Raw genomic sequence first — 20,318 nt, 5'->3', positions numbered from 1 at the left:
GGGGGAAAAAACAGAGAGCAAGGGAAACGAGTTAGAGAAAAACAGGGGAATGGGAGTGGGTGGGTGAGCTGATGTGGTGGGTCCCGTATTATAAACCCAAATAAATAACTCCCTCACACAACTAACAATAGTTGTGCCTCACCCAAGCGAAGGCAAAATACATCAAAACCCCCCTGAACTATACCCGAAAAATCGATATCACACCTAAACTATACGAGCGACCTATTACACACATTAACATCTAAAACCGAATTTATTTGCACCTTATAAGCTAACGTGGCAAAAAAAATAATGATAATTAATAAATAGGCGAGTGAAGTAGTAAAAATAATTTTTAATTTAATAAAAACTGATTTTCTTTCAACTCTTCTTCTCCATTTTCACCACTACCACCCCCACCACCCAAACCCGCCTCTCCTCCATTTCATCACCACCACCACCACCACATCCCCCTTTTCTTTCTTCACCCCCAACCCCCACCCGTCCCTTTCTTCATTTCCCACCCTCTCCTCCATTTCATCACCATCAAAAAGGGTGGTTAATACATACCACAAGAAGAAGACAAGAGAATCGTTAGCCGCAAGAAATCAACAAGAATGTGCATCTTCGAAGCTAGAGCTACGAAGAGAAGCACTATTAAATTCTCCCACCAAGATTTCAATCTGGGAACCAACAAATGAATGAATAAATAAATAATTCCTATTTCACATTGGTTTTTCCATCAAAGAATGTCAAGGACTACTTGCAATTTAAGGCTCAGAGCAAGGTTAGTAATGGGACAAAGAGAGGAGGAGACCACACAATGGCGTGAAAGAACCGGTTACTCGTGATAGAAAAACCTCAAATCACATACCATCGTAGGTTTACCAAGCCAAGATACGTATTCACTCGTCTCTAAACCCAAACAACCTTTTTTTAAGCTCACATAAGCAAATATCATCACCGCCTCTTTGAGAAAATGGTCGCATATATTTCGAAGAATTTAGGGTGCTTTGGACTGAGTAACACACAAAACTAATGAATTCCCAATTTTGAAGAACGTCCTTCCATTGAAGACTAATCCATGATTGGTTGTAGCCTGCTCCTCCCAAAATCCGAATGTTATTGGTGCATTAGTTGCTAATGATGCTATTATCTCTTCTAATTCCTCCAAAACTCCGCTTAGTGGAAATGAAGAAGGAGGATTTCGGGGTCCGGGTGGGGGGGGCGGCGGCGGTGTTGGTGGTGTGAAGGATTTGGGGGTGGGGGTAGCGTGAAGGTGGAAAGGAAGGGGGGGGGGATGGTGTGGTGAAATGAAAAAGAAGAGGGAAAATTAGTTTTTAAAATTTTTAATTTTGTTAATAAAGTAAATAAAGCAAAATTGTGAAAGAATAAATAAAATAAATAAAAATTAGAGGATTTTTTGACGTGGCACTGACATGGATTGACGTGGACTGACGTGGCATTGACGTGGGGAGAGAGTGTGTACACTCTCCCCTAATGCAACTGGTCATATTATATCAGGGAGCAAAAAATATCACTTTTAAATATATTAGGTGTGTAATAGGTCGCTCGTATAGTTTAGGTGTGATATCGACTTTTCGGGTATAGTTCAGGAGGGTTTTGATGTATTTTGCCGCCAGGCGAATAATACTTTTCACACATTGTGATACATACATTCTTAAAGAAAGTGTACGTGTCAATTTTCTACTAGTTTTGGTGTGGAAAACTTTGGGACAAAAATTCAAATCAAATAACTAGACACTTCTGTCACTTTTGTTTGTATCCTCCTCAAAAGTTAGGTCTTTTTGGAATGGACATAGCCTCCTGATACAAATATATTAGGCAGAAAATGACATCATATTAACATAAGATTTCTGAAATTTCCATCTTGTTTCCTTCCGAAATGGTCCATTTGTTTTACTAATCAAATGTTAGAAATAGCAGTCACCACTAGTACAGTGCCGTGGTCCAGAGGCTGCTTTTTTAAAAAAATAATGAAAATTCCATCCTTATTTCTTAAGAGCCTGTGAATATTCAAACACGTAAGTTCCACACTGCAAACAGCATGTACGTGGAATTTGGGTCTCAAAGTCTCCATCATAGACAGTATATATGTGATCAAATGCTTAGACATCACCAAGGCATCAATAATGGAAGCTAGTTTCTTCCTACTTCTTCTGTTGTCTTTCTACTCTACTATACACAAGATTTCTACTACAACGGATGTAATCACTACCAATCACTCCATCAGAGATGGTGAAACTGTTGTTTCATCTGGTGGAATATTTGAAATGGGATTTTTCAGCCCCAGTGGTTCCTCAAGGCGATATATTGGGATATGGTACAAGCAAATTCTTCCGGTACAGACAGTTGTATGGGTTGCCAACAGAGAAAAACCACTCATGAGTACATCTTCAGTTGCTTTGAAGGTCACCAAGCCGGGAATACTTGCCCTTCTCAATGACAAGAATGAAATTATATGGTCCACTAACACCTCAAGATCAATCCAAAATCCAGTTGCACTTCTTTTAGATTCTGGTAATCTTGTTGTAAAAGATGCAAATGATGGCAAACCACAAAATTTCCTCTGGCAGAGCTTCAATTTTCCTACTGATACGCACTTGCCTGGTATGAAGCTTGGCAAGAATTTTAAAACTGGCCATGAAAGTTACCTTTCAGCATGGAAGAACGATAATGATCCAGCTCCAGGAGAATTCACTCGTCACATTGACCCTACTGGATATCCACAGGCCCTCACCAAGCGTGGCACAAGAGTATCAGTCCGTGCAGGACCATGGATTGGTTTTAAATGGAGTGGGATACCTAAAGAACTACTAACACAAAGCAACATTTATACATTTCAATTTATTTTCAATGAGGAGGAGGTTTACTATATTTTTTCTATCATTAACAGTTCGGTTTTATCACGACTAGTCGTGACTAGCAATGGTTATATAAAACGATTAACGTGGGTGGATCGTACAAAGAGTTGGCATATGCACTTCCAATTACCTTCGGACAACTGTGACGCATATAGCTTATGCGGTGCCTATGGGAGCTGTGACATAGAAAATTCTCCTATTTGTGGATGTTTGGAAAAGTTTGTAGCTAAATATCCACAACAATGGGAAAAGGGAGATTGGACAGAAGGGTGTGTTCGGAGGACACCCTTAGATTGCAAAAAGGAACATGTATTTCTAAAATATTCTGGAATCAAGTTGCCGGATACTAAGCACTCTCGCACGATAAAACCATGACGCTCGAAGGGTGTAAGCAAGTATGCTCCAGGAACTGCTCTTGCACAGCTTATTCAAGTCTAGATATAAGCAATGGAGAGAAAGGTTGCTTATTTTGGTTCGGGGAGTTGATTGACATCAAAAAGCTGGCTGAAAGAGGGCAAGACATTTACATCAGGATGGATTCTTCAGAGCAAGGTAAGAACTTGTTTAAGAAATTTCCCATGACATGTTTCTTTTCACCTTAGGTTTTCAACACATCGATATTGTTTATGAGAAATTAGTGACCTATCTCGATTTGCACTGGCTGTTAGAAAAAATTGATTACATTATTTGAGGCAGGTTCAAATAGAAAGAAGGCAAAGATACTCACAATGAGTTTCTCATTGTTGATGGCAATGTGTCTGCTAGGCCTGATTCTGTTCTTGTACAGACGGAAAAAGAAGAAGAAACTGAAACACAAAGAAGATTTTGAGCTGCCACTGTTCCAACTATCGACAATAACAAAAGCCACAAATAACTTTTCAGTAAACAACAAGATTGGAGAGGGTGGATTTGGACCCGTATACAAGGTATACACTGCAAAATTCTTGGAATAGTAACCAGTTAATGGTATCTACTGATATACTTTTGCCATTTCTAGGGAGTGCTGGAAGAAGGACAAGAAATTGCTGTGAAGAGACTATCAAGGTCTTCCATGCAAGGACTTGATGAATTCAAGAACGAAGTTATCTACCTTGCCAAGCTTCAGCATCGGAATCTTGTAAGACTTTTGGGTTGCTGCATTCAAGGAGAAGAAAAGATGTTGATCTATGAATATATGCCTAACAAAAGCCTGGATTCCTACATATTTGGTTTGCATTTCTCACCTTCTGTACAAGCTAAATTCTTTGGTCTACTAGTCATGACATGTTCTCTTAGACCAAGGCAAACACATGCTTACAAAAACTGCTAACAAGAAAGCTTATTCTGTAGATCAAACAAAGAGCAAATTACTGGATTGGCCAAAGCGTTTCCACATCATAAATGCAATTTCTCGTGGCTTATTGTATCTCCATCAAGATTCTCGACTACGAATTATCCATAGAGACCTTAAAGCAAGCAATGTATTGCTAGATATAGAAATGAATCCAAAGATATCAGATTTTGGCTTGGCCAGAAGTGTTGCAGGAAATGAGATGGGATCAAAAACACATCATGTGGTTGGGACATAGTAAGTGTCTCTAATACCATACAAAGTACTCTCATATGAAATCTCGCCTCTTTAATTTTCTTGGTGTTGTTTTTTGGCACAGTGGCTATATGTCCCCAGAATATGCAATACATGGAAATTTCTCGGTAAAATCAGATGTGTTTAGCTTTGGCGTCTTGGTGTTAGAGATTGTGAGTTGCAACAGAAATAGAGGATTTGTCCATCAAGATCACAACCTTAACCTTCTCGGTCATGTAAGCACAGTATAATCTGTATTACACACATAACTCATTTTTTTCTTTACAGCAGATGGAATTTATCATGATCCATATGATCTAAACTTAAACAGGCATGGAAGCTTTACAAAGAAGATAGGTCCTTGGAACTAATTGATGAGCAGTTAGCTGATTCTTGCCATATTTCTCAAGTTTTAAGGTCAATCCAAGTGGGTTTATTATGCGTGCAACAACGTCCAGATGATAGACCAAGCATGTCTTCTGTGGTTCAAATGTTGACTAATGAGAGCCTACTGCCAAAAGCTAAAGAACCAGGGTTTTTCACAGAACAAAATGTATTTGATGAAGCAAAGTCAGGACCGCACAAAGCCAGTTCAAAAAATGAAGTCACAATCACATTGTTAGATCCTAGGTAGAGTTTGACAAGATAACTATTTTGACTTGTGTGCACGAGAATAGGTGAAGTGCATTGAAACTTTGATTCTTGAGAAGTACAGTAGTTTTTGATATAACACATCAAGTGAATTTTTCTCTTTTTAGAGGTTATCTACTTATGAATGAATATTTTTTTTAATCTATTTCTATTGTTCTTTAACTACATAATTTAGATATGTTTCTTACATCTCGAATTTTACTACAGACCAAAGCAAGATATTAAGCAGAGAAGGGTAGAGAGATGGGCCCAGCATCTCATTTTTAATAAGCACCCAAAGGTGTGACCTAATGGTCAATAAAGCGAGTTGAAAACCATAAGGTCATATTCAAATTCAAGCGGAGGTAAACACACTAGGTGATTTATCTCAACCTATTCAACCCAGGTACCTTGTGGATTTAGTCGAGGTGCACAGAAGTTGGACCGGACACCAAGGTTGTTAAAATATGTTTCTTATATCACAAAATTCTGAAGTTGTAAATTTGTTTTCCAGAACTATTAGGTATAACAAATTTTATCGTGGTATTGGAAATCACAAATCCATATTAGTAATCGAAATTCCGTGCATTGTAACTCCAGTTTTTAGTTAAAAGTATATATCTAGAAAATGTTACAAAGTTGTTATCGGAGTTAAGCAGCCCTTCACCTTACCTTGATTTGTTTTTGCGTGTGTGAGACATAGAACTATATTTTGTATATTACTACTTAGAAAATGTAAACTCTAACAATAATTTCAAGGTTTTGAATGTGTAGTTTTTCCTTTTTCAGATAATAGCACCCTCTCTCATCTCTGTTCCCACCTCCTTTGTTGCTCTACAGTCTACCCTACCACCTTATGCCTATACTCTTAAACTTATCCTCCCCTGGTGTGCTGGAAATTGTGGAAATCCTTACTACTCCAACTAGTGCGATGATAAATAAACGATAAATTAAACTATGTGATCGCAAATAGCTGCTGTTAGGCATTAATTAAGTGCTAAAATTAATTTTATAAATAAGCAGTTAGTTGTATCTCTACCCGACAATTAATAAAATTTATTGTGGTATTGACATTACCCTTAATTTTTGAACTTGTGCTTGGGGTCACTAGCTTAAAACTATCTCCAAACCCAGCAATTACCACACATTTGTCCAAGCTTTAAATAGGTGATCTGAGAATTCACTTTTTCTGCTTGTCCAATGACTACGGGACGAAGCGGTGTCACAGTCTCACATTCTAAAATGGAACATATATGGACCACGATGAGATCTTTTGTAACCAGTCAAGGACTAATTGACAACTTAAGCGCCCAAAACGAGCGGAAAGAAGGGAAAAGGAGTGAGAGAGTCTGGCGCACCCAGAAATTTTTAAGTCGCGGGTCAATGGGTGCTCAACTGCCTTTAATCTATAATTTCTTTGTAAGATTGGGTGCTTAATCAATATGTTTGTATGTTATTACTAGCTCCAAAAATAAAAATATAATGTTGGGCAAAAACAACAACACATGCTTAAGCACCCAGTAGCCTCAATGTAGGTCCACCACCACATACTTGTTAACCAGAAGCATTTGTAAGTAGCCACTTCATAGTAGAAAGAAAAAGAAACAGATAGCACATAAACAAACACTCGAACAAGGGCCGAACCTGAGTGTCAACTTGTTACAAGTGGCCGTATGACCAACTTTGTGAGGAATCTCTCAGGTCTTGATGGGCTGGTCCATAGCCTTCTGTCTTGTCTCTTGTCTCAAATGTCGGAAGTAAATTTAAGGAAGATGGAACAAGAGTCTTTAAATCCTCATATGCGAAAACGACTAGTCGAAACAACACTATTACAGTGCGGTGTCCCAAAGGCTGTGAAGTAACTCAATTTCAAGACCGCAAAACAGCAGCTTGAGTCTAACTATCATAGGCCACCAAATTAAAGGCTTAGGCATCATCGATGGAAGCTAGTTTCTTCCTCCTTTTCCTACTGTCTCTCTGCTTTTCTATTCACAAGATCTATTCTACTACAACAGATGTAATGACTACAAATCAGTTCATCACAGATGGAGAAACTGTTGTTTCATCTGATGGAACCTTCGAGATGGGATTCTTCAGCCCCGGTGATTCCTCATAGCGATATATTGGGATATGGTACAAGAAAATTCTTCCTATGCAGGCAGTTATATGGGTCGCCAACAGAGATAAACCAAACAAGTACATCTTCAGCTATTCTGAAGGTCACTGAGCCGGGAATACTAGCTCTTCTTAGTGACAAGAACGAAACTATATGGTCTACTAACACATCAAGATCAGTTCAAAATCCAATTGCACTACTTTTAGAGTCTGGCAATCTTGCTGTAAAAGATACAAACGATGGCAACTCAGAAAATTTCCTTTGGCAGAGCTTCAATATTCCAACTGATACATACATGCCTGGTATGAAGCTCGGCAAGAATTCCCAAACTTGGCATGAGACTTACCTTTCAGCATGAGTTTTCAAATTTTGGAAACAATGATAATAGCCCATTACTAAGGCTTGCAAATATTTCATGCTCTATATGACAAATTAAGCAATCAATTAAAAATTCTTATTAGACTCATGCCTCTTTCTATCAACAACAGAAACAACAAGGTCATAACAAAACATTTCCGCACATGCTCTTTTTCAATAGAGAAATCACACATCTTCCGTACAATATTAAAAGGGAAAATATCACTGTATATCACTTTAGGTAAATTAATTACCCGTTGTAGCCAATTTTTTTTTTTTTACATGCTTTAGCCACTTTTTCTTAGTTTGGTGCCACTGTTGGATTTCTATGTTTGAATTTTATGTTTTTACTTTTGTTAATTATTAATAAATATCCCACGAAATTTCTTAGTGGTTGCTAAAAAAAACGTTTAAAATGTGTAAAACATTTTTATAAATTATTATACACTCTTATACGGTGTAGAAATGTGCATAAATACCTCTTATACATAATGTATAAACCCCTTTTATATATAAATACCTCTTGTATGAGTTTGCATAATATTGTATACTAGTTGATAGTGTTATACACCTCTTATATTAATTTGTATAATCATGTATATCCAGTGTAAAAGTGTGTATGAACATCTCTTATATATTATTATACACTTTTACATAAGGTTGATACATTGTCTACTCCAGGTGTATAAAGTTGTATATTGTTGTATAAAGTTGAATATTCAAGTTGAGCCATAAAATGTTGGGCTGTAGGTTTGTAATTTAAAATATGGACTATGAACATGTAATTTTAACCCATAAATTGTGTATAAGTGAAATTTCCCCATATTAAAATCCTAACTATTTAAGTTCTTGAAAAGTAAAAGAAAAACTTACGAACTAGTGAGCCGAAAGCTATGCGCCAATGAGCACAAATTTATCAATTGACACAACTCATTTTTGATGCCAATAACCTGCATTCACCTCAGAAAATAGTTTGCTCATTCTTTTACGGTACATGAATATTCAAATTACATTATACTTCTAGAAAATTATATAAACTTCTCAAGAAAGTCAATTTGGAGAAAGATGCATATTTTACTTGAATTGAAAAACAAAGGAGAGGAAACTAATTTCAGTAACCAAGAACTGTCCATTCTAACCCACCTAACATGAGGCCAAATATGGTTAGGTTTCGTTTGTCATATTTGATCAGCCCGCAATTTCTCTTTATCTCACTAAACTCCGCTAAAAAGAAGCAACATATGTTTGAACCATTCAAAATCCAGACAAGTAATTAAAGGTCAGACCACTCTAATCAGAGATAAAAATAATACGCCCTCCATTTCAATTTATTTGTCTGGTTTCGACTTGGCATTAGAGTTAAGTAAACAAGACTTTTGAATTTTGTGGTTGTTAACTAAAGACATGTAGAATGCAGTGACGGAGTCACGATTTTCACTAAGGGAGTTCAAAATATAAAAAAGTAAACACAGGAAAAAGCTAAAGGGAGTTCAATATCTACTACATATATATATAAAAAATAATTTTAACTATGTATAAACAGTGTAATTTTCTGTCGAAGACCCTTCCTCCCCCACCCCTGGTAGAATATACCAAAATATCATTTAATCTTGTGGTAACAAACATCCAGTGTGGAAAGTTGAAATTAAATAATTGCCAAAAAGAAAAGAGATATTTTTTTTAAACAGATTAAAAAAGAAAGTAAGATAAACAAATTGAAAAGGCATAATACAAAGAGGCCCTCAAACTTAGTGTCACTGCAAGATGCTTACTCCAACTTTCAGGTGTGCAAGACAAGTAAAGCGCCTTAACTCTTATAAAGTTGAACATGTAAACACAAATGCTGACTCGACACAGACATAACAATGATGTGGCACATAGGTTTAGAGGTGTCTAGATAATCATTTATAAGTTGGAGTATTCAATTGACAAAGTGGAGGCAAGTTGAGGTGTCTACTTGTGCACATCCAAAGTTGAAGGGCATACTTGCCAGCTGAGGACATGTTTGAGGGCTTGTTCATATATTATGCCAATTGAAAAGGAGGGTGCAATTGATACCTCTGCACTATCCTCTGTTTTATTTAAGAACGGATAAGAAAAGCCGGAAAGTCATTTCAGAAGGATGGGATCAGATTTTTTTATTTTTTTTCCTTTTTAAAAATATTACTCCATTTTATACAAGTGGATGTTTTAGTTAACTCAAATCATCATCGCACATGTAATGTAGAATCACGACTCCATTGAAGTATCACTCCCACCAATTTGCCCCAAACCTGAATTTTGTGGCTTTATATAAGCTTCGTGCCGGTGGAAATATGAGCGCGATTGGACTTAGACAAGGAGCGAAATAAAAGAAAAAAGGGAAAACTAAAAGAGAGTACCATATAAGAATGAATCAGCAAAATTGCTCAATATGAGAATCTTAGCTCCCAATCACGGACTCGGCTATCCATTTCGTCCAGTGGGCTCTTAAATTTAGTACACGTGTCCCTTTAGCAAATAAGCGGTCCATATTAATTCACTTAATACACACGGTTAATAGCTCACTCTATTTCCGTATCTGTTCTCCACAGCCAAATAAGGAGTTTTCCTTGCAAATTTCTCAAACAGTAGAGAACGAACAATGTTAATGCACACTGCACTCTCGTTGGTGAAATTTATAGTACTCCATTATTAGATCTCAATCAAAGTGCACCTGTACTCGCTTTCAATTCTATGTGCTGGATTGAAAATCTCTAGGTAATAAATCAAAACCCAATTGAAATATATGAATACACTATTGAGAACTAAAAACGAGCTATAACTTGCGTACCAACTAAATGAATTTGGTAATGGCAACCTCAGGACAGTTCGACCTCCATTCTTCCATACCGACCGCCCTCCAACGAACAGCTAATTTCACCAAGCAATTCCAGGAAGACGCCACTTTTGTTTTGGTTAGTTGTTAGATTACTTGCAATTTTTGCAGGGTTCTTGCCTGATACTACAGAGGGGAGATTGAAGAAGATTTGACCAGGGTTAAGTTATGTGTATTAAGTGAATTAATCATGACAACGCTAAAGGGACACGTGTATTAAATTGAAGAGCCCACCGGACGAAATGGACCGATGGACTATTGGACGGGAGCCGAGTCGCCCAATCACCGATGGCATTTTTTATATCAGGGATGCTCACTAATCATTCTATTCATTTCCGCTCTCAATTTTGCTTTAACAATCAAACTTCCCCCTCAATTATAAATAATAGACATTATTCCCTCTTTATCCTATGCAATGCCTATTTTACCCTTGACATTTTCAATCCTCTATCTATGTAATACCTTGTTATATTATATATATATATATATATTTTTCTTTTTCACATATGTATTTATAGATCTTTATTTAAATTCCTATTATAAGTACAATAATCCTTTTATGAATTTATCACAAAATCTAGTGTTACTTTTATGATTGATATTTTAACACACACACACACATTACCTGTTATTTTTACATATATATGTATATTTAAGTTTCACTTCTCCCTTATTCTCTATTGTCAAGATATAAACGAGTTTTGATTGTCATTAATGGAATACTTTAAATTATAATTTAAATTTATTTATAATAAATAGATAATCTTTTAGGAATTTGTTATAGAATATACCTCTTTTTTTATTAATTATTTTGTATTACCTGCATTGAAAGATATTTAGAAAGCTATTGTTACATGTTATTTTTACTTGTATAAATAGATATCAGTGTTTTGATAATTATTAATTAAAAAATCTTTTTCTTCTCATTTATTTCATTATAGAACGACATTAAGTTATATACTCAATTAATATTTCTCACTTTTCATTTTCCTGCTCGAAATTAATATTTAACTTTTTATAGAATTTGTTACATAGATTAAAGAGATTTAAAAAATCATGATTTTAAAGAAGTGAAGTACAAAAGACAAATTGCTAATGTAAGGGTAACATGGAAATTTTAAAAAGTCAATTAGGAAAGAGGGGAGAATGACTATTATTTAAAATTGAGGGGAGGTTGATTTTCAAAACAAAGTTGTGAGGTGGGGGGGGGGATGATTTTCACCCATATATAATATAAAGCTAGGCATAGACAAGGTGATGTCGCACCTCTTTGATGCCAATAACCTGCATTCACCTCAGAAAATAGTTTGCTCATTCTTTTACGGTACATGAAAATTCAAATTGCATTATACTTGGAGAAAATAATATAAAATTCTCAAGGAAGTCAATTTGGAGAAAGATGCATATTTTACTTGAATTCAAAAACAAAGGAGAAGAAACTAATTTCAGTAACCAAGAACTGTCCATTCTAACCCACCTAACATAAGGCCAAATATGGTTAGGTTTCATTTGTCATATTTGATCAGCCCACAATTTCTCTTTATTTCACTAAACTCTGCTAAAAAGAAGCAACATATGTTTGAACCATTCAAAATTTAGACAAGTAATTAAAGGTCAGACCACTCTAATCAGAGATAAAAATAATACACCCTCCGTTTCAATTTATTTGTCTGATTTGGACTTGGCACAGAGTTTAAGACAGTAAATAAGACTTTTGAATTTTGTGATTGTTAACTAAGGACATGTAGAATGCAGTGGTGGAGTCACGATTTTCACTAAGGGGTTCAAAATATGAAAAAGTAAACACACGAAAAAAATATTTTTTCTTTTTCACATAGGTATTTATAGATCTTTATTTAAATTCCTATTATAAGTACAATAATCCTTTTATGAATTTATCACAAAATCTAATGTTACTTTTATGATTGGTATTTTAACACACACACACACATTACCTGTTATATATGTATATGTATATTTAAGTTTCACTTCTCCCTTATTCTCTATTGTCAATATATAAACGAGTTTTGATTGTCATTAATAGAATACTTTAAATTATAATTTAAAATTTATTTATAATAAATAGATAATCTTTTAGGAATTTGTTATAGAGTATAACTCTTTTTTTATTAACTATTTTGTATTACTTGCATTGAAAGATGTTTAGAAAGCTATTGTTACATGTTATTTTTACTTGTATAAATAGATATCAGTGTTTTGATAATCATTAATTAAAAAAAATCTTTTTCTTCTCATTTATTTCATTAAAGAACGACATTAAGTTATATACTCAACTAGTATTTCTCACTTTTCTTTTTCCTGCTCGAAATTAATATTTAACTTTTTATAGAATTTGTTACATAGATTAAAGAGATTTAAAAAATCGTGATTTTAAAGAAGTGAAGTACAAAAGACAAATTGATAATGTAAGGGTAACATGGGAATTTTAAAAAGTCAATTAGGAAAGAGGGGAGAATGATTATTGTTCAAAGTTGAGGGCGAGGTTGATTTTCAAAGCAAAGTTGGGGGGTGAAAATCATATATAATATAAAGGTAGGCATAGACAAGGTGACGTTGCACCTCTCTATGGTCAAGAGTCCTATTTATCTTTTTTCTTTTTTGATTTTTCTCCATTTTTTTTCTCATTTTTGTGCTATGTTAAAAAGCTAAAAATAATTCCTTTAGCCTCTTAATTATGTTAAATATCTCTATTAAAAAAACTGAAAAATTATTGCCTTCTGTCTCTTAATTACTCCTCTCTCCTTTACTCTTATTTATTCTCATTTCTTTTTCAGTTTAGGAAGCCAAAGCGTCTGTTATTAATTGTGTAAATAACTCCTCTTGAATTGCTAAGCACTAATTACGAGTATATAAATTAAACCTCAACTGAAGATGGTTAGAGATCATAATATTTTATCCCCACAATCATCCATGAATGGTGAGAATTGTCTATCTTTTTCTTCTAAATTTTTTATTTCATTGTTCTTTAGAATTGAGTTAATGTTTCTTACCAATTACTTACTAACTTGATTATAATTTTCACAGATGGCTACTAACTAGCCAAAGTTAACCTCAACGGAAGGAGGTCATAGATCTTAATCTTTTAACTACAAGCATAATTCGTTCATGTATGGTGAAAGTTCCTTTTACCTTACTATCCTAAATTTTTTGTCTAAATGATCTTCAGAATTGAGTTAAATTATTTTTTATGTAGGTGTTGGTTTGTTAATTGTGAGGTGATATTGATGAAGTCAGTACTGGAGTAGCAAAATGGTTAAAGAAATATTATAGTAGTATGTGTTTTTCATCTATTAATTTTCGGATCATTTCTTTTTTATTAGTTCAGTTCATACGATAAATTTGTGTTATTTCTCATGTAGTCGGTAAATACTGTTTAGTATAATCTGAAGTGTTGTATTTTATCTTTTTGAATAATTGTAAAGGTGTGACGGAAGTTTAGATAACAGAATTTAGGAAATGCTAGTGTTAAGGCATGCTTAATATTAGAAAAGAATGAGAATATTAATTTGGAAAGAATTGACCTGAATCGGAAAATGATTTTACATACTTTCTTTTATTATACATGCTTTTGAAATATATATCTGGCACTGAAGTTTATGTAACTTCTTGATAATGAGAACTACAGATTCCTACGAGATTGACATCTATGAAAAGTGTTGAAATAAAATGAAAGAAAATAAAAGGAGACGAAAATGATTTGTGTTGCTGAAATCTTTCTTTCATTTCTACCCCTTAAAAGTTGAAGACGACCTAGTGGCCATATGGAATGAGCTACTGTGAACAATAGAATTGTGAAATTTATTTTTTAAATGTCACTCCCAGTGTCTTTTTATATTCATTTAAAATCCTCTTAATTTTTTTCTCCTACATTTTCAATTTTGTTACAATTTTTCTATTTCATTAGTTCTTATTCATCTACTTTAATTGAGAGTAATTATTAAAAATAAAGGTTTCGGTTTTCACCATTGGTTAATGAAAGAAAAAAAATATCCTCCCAAGTTATGTCAAAGGAAAAAAGGAAATGTCATTCTCTATCTTATGTGCTAACACGCTTATTGTTTAAGAGGGTTTGTTTTTCTCTTATAAAAAGTATGACATTATTTAACTCTATTTTAAAAAAATAGGATACTTATATATACAAAGGAAAATCAAATTTAAAGTTCTATCGCACATATGCACATAGAGAGACCAATTAGTTTTTAAAAAATTCTTTATATGTTAAAAAAAGTAAATTATTATAATTACACCTATATGGGTTATACAAAACTCAAATGTCTTTTTAACACAGAAAACTCTTAGATGATGAATTAGAAAAAAGTATAACATGAGGTGTTAACAATAGAACACCTTAAGATTTAAAGTCTAATCTATATGTATTTGTAGATTAAAAATAACTTTTAAAATATTTTTACTATTTTAGATATTAAAAGAATTATCATAAATAGAGGTTTTCTTTAATTGCGCGAAGCGCGGACAAATTCACTAGTTTTATAAATTTGTTGCAAGTCAATGTCATTTACATATTTTGTAACTTCAACTTTGAAGTGAGGAATTTGAAGGACATAAAATGGTTTAAGGGGTGTTTTAAATGAAATACTATAATTTTCATTCACATAGTTCAACTCTTTTTCTTTTTCAAAATGAAAGTCATATTTAAATACGATTTCAATTTTGAAATATTATTTTCAACTTCAATAACAAATACTCATTTTTTCCAACTTCACCAAATTATTGTCCAAACGGGTAGAGTATTATTAGGAGTCCGGAGCCAAAAGGGTATAAAAATACACGGTATAAACTAAAAGGGGGCGGCAAAAATTTTACATACCAAAAGGGTATAACGTGAAATTTCATCCACGTTATACCCCCAACCTTTTTTTATAATTGTCGGATGTTGAACCGAAAAAAAAAAAAAAAATTTTAGTAAAACGTGGAGGGATCCACGTTTACAAATATATAATTGTAAAAGCGTGATCCCTCCCCGACTTTCATTCAGGTTTGCCCCAAATAATATCATCTTCTCTTCCGCCTCCTTCCACCTCTTCCTCCATCTTCAACTTAGAAAATTTTGATCTCCTTCTCCTTTTCCTTCTCCTCCATTTATTTTCTTTTAAAACCTTACTTGATTCTGAGGTCTAATTTTAGAGTAACTTGTTCATCCTTATCTTTTGTTGCTATCTAAATTAAGGTATTTTTTCTAACTCATATAATTGTATATTTCTAGTAGATGTAGAATATTTATTTGTCTTATATATCTTAATTGTTATTTTTTATTTATGTTATTTTAATACGTATAAGATATATGTTTGTCTTATTTGTGTTATTTTAATTTGACCTTAAGATATGATTGTTAGAAGCATTATTATATAAAAGGTCTGATTTGTTTAGTAGCACTTTTGAAGAAATTTGTTGTTATGTTATTATTATTATTTTTGTGGATTGGTATATAAAATTTGGCTGATTTGGTGACATTCTTATCTGATAATACATGTGTTTCCTTTTCAATGGTCAACTGAATACTTATTTTCTCCAATTAAAAATTAGTGCGCTTAGATATTTACGTAAGAGCTTTAGGAAGGTCTACTCCTAAGTGGCTAACATTATGAACGGTCCAACATTATTTTTGTGGATTGTTATACCTTTAATGTGATATTTATATAGTGAAAAAATGAAATTTAATTGATGCCTAAGAGTCCAAAATAAAGATACTTAAAATATCAATGATAATGCTTTTATTATATGGGACCTGAAGTTCAAGTGGATAATTATTTTGTCTATACCTTATAGGCATTAATGTGGTCCACTATCGGTGGTTTAAATAAGGCGAATGGAAGTCGACTTTATCTAGCCGTTGCATATTTGTTCACTAAAATTGGAATAATAATTTTTTTAATAGTAAATTACTCCAAATAGCTTGCTCTCGGACTTTAATTTTTTTTTTTTTTTTTTATCTAAGGTATGGAGCTTCCACTGGTATGCGTACATCCGGGCCGGTGTATGATGTATTAACACTCCGGGAGAAGCATCGATCGCGGTTTGTGTGGGATGGTGCCTTGACGAACGCGAGCATGCCTATTTCCACGCCGCGCGGATACCGAATTTTGGAAGCACGTGAAGCGTCATCCTTTGCATCCTCGCATCCTTGACTACTTTGGCCTGTGTGGATTTAGGGGAGTAGTAGAGGTAGGATGTTGTTACACCTCCCATTTTGCACTTTTGGATATTTCGAGACAATGGCGGAAGGTTTAGGGCAAGGTTATTTTTCGGCTCCGTTGTAATGCGTAAGTCGTTGGAAAATATTATTAGTGTGGAAATATTGAGGAAGACTGAGGGCAAAAAGGAAAATTTGCAAAATGGCATTATGGTAATTTTGTGGAAAGGCTAGGGCAAAATGGTCATTTTACAATGCCCTAGAAAAGTCTTGCAAAAGGCCATGTGGCCAAAATAAAAAAAAGGAGGAAAGAAAAAGAATTAAGTCATCCTTTGAAGAAAATTCTAGAAAAAAAAAAAGAGGAAAAAAAGAAAGGAAAATTCTAGAGAGTGAGGGCATGTGCCCCTCACATACTACACATAAGTATATATATATATGTTGTTGTCATCTTTTAATTAAGAGAGAGAGAAAGAAAGAAAGAAGACAAGAAAGAAAAGAAAAAAATTTAGAGGGTTCGCCATGTGAAGGGTCGGCCGAACTTCGGCCCTATGTGGTGGACATGGAAAATTTTTCTCTTTATGTTTTCATCTAATTAGAAGGTCCTCTTCGACGTGGAGTGATTGTTGGAAGGAGAAAATTATTCGTTTTGCAAAAGGGCAAGCTAGCCGTGTGGGAAAAGCCAAGCAAAGGTAAGGTCCACATCTCATTTTTCATGTGTTGTGCATGATTTGTATATGTTGTGAGATGTGGGAATGAAAGAAGTTTATGAAAATATGGTGTTGTGTGTGAAGTAGTAGTGGTGGCGAGTGTGTGAGAGATAAATAGAGACATGTGTGTGTGTTGTGTTGTGTTTGGTTGTTGTTGTAATGTGTTGAAACTAATGAAATTCATGGAAATATTGATGTAAATGGTAGCCGTGCGTATTGGTGTAACTTAGTGTGCGTATGTGGAGTGTGTTGGAGTGATGAAACTAATGGAATTCGACATGTTTGTGTGATGGTGTAATGTGTAGAAAACGAATGAAAATCATGAAATGTTACATGTTGTTGTTGGCCGAATGTGGGCTGTTTTGGGGCAGCCATGTTGAGTTAATGTTGCCCTGTAGTTTTGGTTGTTGTCGTCATGAAATTTGTGATGTGAAAATGAAGGTAAATGATCCAAGTTGAAGTTAGAAACCGCGTGGGCTGTTTTCGGGAGTTAAAGTGATTTACGTAAAGTTATTGTGTGATGAAAATAATGTCGTTAACGTATGGAATTGTCGACATAGTTTATGAACTTGAAAGTAGAAAATGTGTTATGAATGTTTCTAGTTAAGTTGGAAGGTTTCGGGTAAGAATGGATGTTGGTTTGGACATCTTGAAATTATCTATCGATATTGTTATTATGATTGTTAGTATTGTTGTTGGATTGGCGGGTTGAATTCCGGTTTATATGTTGATTTGGTAGGCCGAGCCATAATCTCGGGGATGTCGTGTTTACGAGAGGAAATGTTAGAAATTTCGGTAGCTTATAAGTGAACTTGCATGGAAATTAAGGCAAACGCGAAGTCGATGAATCTAACGATCATATGGATCCTTGTGAATGTAGATAAAGCGAGTTGGGATGAACAAGTGTAGCTAGTAAGGCGGCGCGGTATGTAAAGCTCGCCTTATTTCTTTGGCATGTCTTAGTATGAATAGGTTATGATATGCTCCCCGAGGTAACTCTACTCCTACGATCCGAGCATGTCCATGATTCTTATTTGTTTCTTGACCTCCGTATGCCTAACGTAGTCAGAGTGTGGTTTAATGCCTTTTTGTATGATGAATAAGAATGTGCCTAAAAGAATATATCCATAAAAGAGTCGAAACTACGAACGTCCCCTAACTTTTGACTAAGGGCTCGGATCGCTCCGAAACGCTCGTGGGAGGTTCCCCTAATGTATAACACCCCCGACATTCACATGCGGGCCGGGTCGGATTGGTGTTTGCCCGTGGGCCATAAGACGTTTCGTTGTATAGTTTTGGCAACTTGTTGATATAATTTAATATGGCTACTAATCTAACTTCCGAATATGATCACTCACTCATATATGCTAAGTTTGAAATGAGAAATAGTATGTATCGATTCGATGCGTAAGTATGATGGCTAAGGTTCTATTTGACAAGTCCCGAGAGTAGTACTCGAAAAACTAGATTTGACTATGACTGCGCGGCACGAACGTTGATCCGTTACTTATTTGGTGAGTTTCGAGGATGAATCGTGTGTGTGTGTATGTAGCTTCGATTACTCGGCTTGCCTATTATGACATCATTCACCGAGTCCCTTGCTAGAGGGCGGGTACGGCAAGTCCCTCGCTTGAGGGTGCGGTATGTGGTTACTCACCGAGTTCCTCACGAGAGGCGGTACGATATGTGTTTGATGATCGATGATATAATGATTCCATAAAAGCGAAAATCGACAATATAATGAGTCTGTTTACGATGATGCGATAGTCCGACGATGTGACGATTTGATGATATGAAAGTCTGATACTATGGTAATCTGATGATCCGATAATATGACGGTTCTGTGCGATGTGATGATTTGATCTATTTTCTATTTATGTAAGACGTAAATATTTTAGGAAAGGAAAAATTAATAACCATCGACGTTCGATTACTAAATCTATTTTCTGTCATCTTGCCTATGGTTTCCGAAATAATATGATTATGTGATATGTCTTGCTCACTTTGGTGTGTGTATGTCCAGGATAAGTGTTGCTCGAGCAAGTTTTGACTCTCAGGTTCCTATATTTGTTTTTACGTGGTTTTCATCCAGTTATGACTACTTGTTGTTGGTTTTCTTGCTTTACATACATACTCGACACTTTAACGTCTTGACATATCTTGTTCGGGGAAATTTCGCGTTTCGTACGCTTGAGGCCACCCACAGATGAGTTGAAGATATTCCAGCATGGTTGGTGAGCTCCAATTCCTTACAGGAGCAGCTGCTTAAAGTCAGTATGTACGTTGTGTCTTCTGGATTACATTAGAGACTTTGCGAGAGGTGTTGTGGGTATGATGTGTCGATCTGTCGGCGGCTCGTCTCGGCCGATATGTCGATGTGTGTTATGTAATGAACTTTTGTGTACTTACGGATTCTGTCGAGTTTTAAGCTTCATTATGTATTTATAATTTTCGATCATTGAGTTTTGGAGAAAAATTTTTGTGTGCGATAGGGTACGTGGGTTCGCTCGCTCGGGTATGGGTCGGTGCCCATCACGTCCCTCGAAATTGGGCGTGACAGATGTGTATCATATGATTGGGCGGTCATCACGCGCACTTATGAGAGATGGCGTCTTTGAGACCTTGCATTTCATCCGTACGGGTGAGGCGACCATCACATTACAAGATATTGAGATCATGTTTGGCATGGTTGTTGATGGTAATCCCTTGAAAGATATTAATGCTAGAAATATAGATATTGTTGGGTGGCAACAATTAATCTATGAGCTTATTGGTTGGGCACCGTCCGGATTGTTTTAATGGTGTTAGTAGGTTAGAACTAAATAAATTAATTGAATATGTTAGAGGCTTAGATGACATTACTGGATAGTTGACCCGAAATTGTTGTGCAACGTGACGGGTTAGGTTGTACTTGCTATGGCTTTGTGGCGGCACGATATTTCCATAAGTCCGGTGACTTACTTAATTTAGACTATTTGCTTGACATGCGTGACCTTAGAGCAATGAGTGGACAAACTTGGGGAGCGACATTGTCATATTTGTATATTTGTT

General features: G+C 35.1%; 1 pseudogene; it reads left to right on the top strand.

Annotated features, from left to right (window-relative positions):
- The first annotated feature begins 1,936 nt into the window (after positions 1–1,936).
- On the top strand, positions 1,937–5,710 carry LOC132033511 (G-type lectin S-receptor-like serine/threonine-protein kinase At4g27290; annotated as a pseudogene).
- Positions 5,711–20,318: the final 14,608 nt, after the last annotated feature.

Source organism: Lycium ferocissimum, chromosome 10 (assembly GCF_029784015.1).
Source record: "Lycium ferocissimum isolate CSIRO_LF1 chromosome 10, AGI_CSIRO_Lferr_CH_V1, whole genome shotgun sequence".
Classification (NCBI taxonomy): domain Eukaryota; kingdom Viridiplantae; phylum Streptophyta; class Magnoliopsida; order Solanales; family Solanaceae; genus Lycium; species Lycium ferocissimum.
Note: the sequence above shows the minus strand (reverse complement) of the source record. Positions and strands in the feature narration are given on the sequence as shown.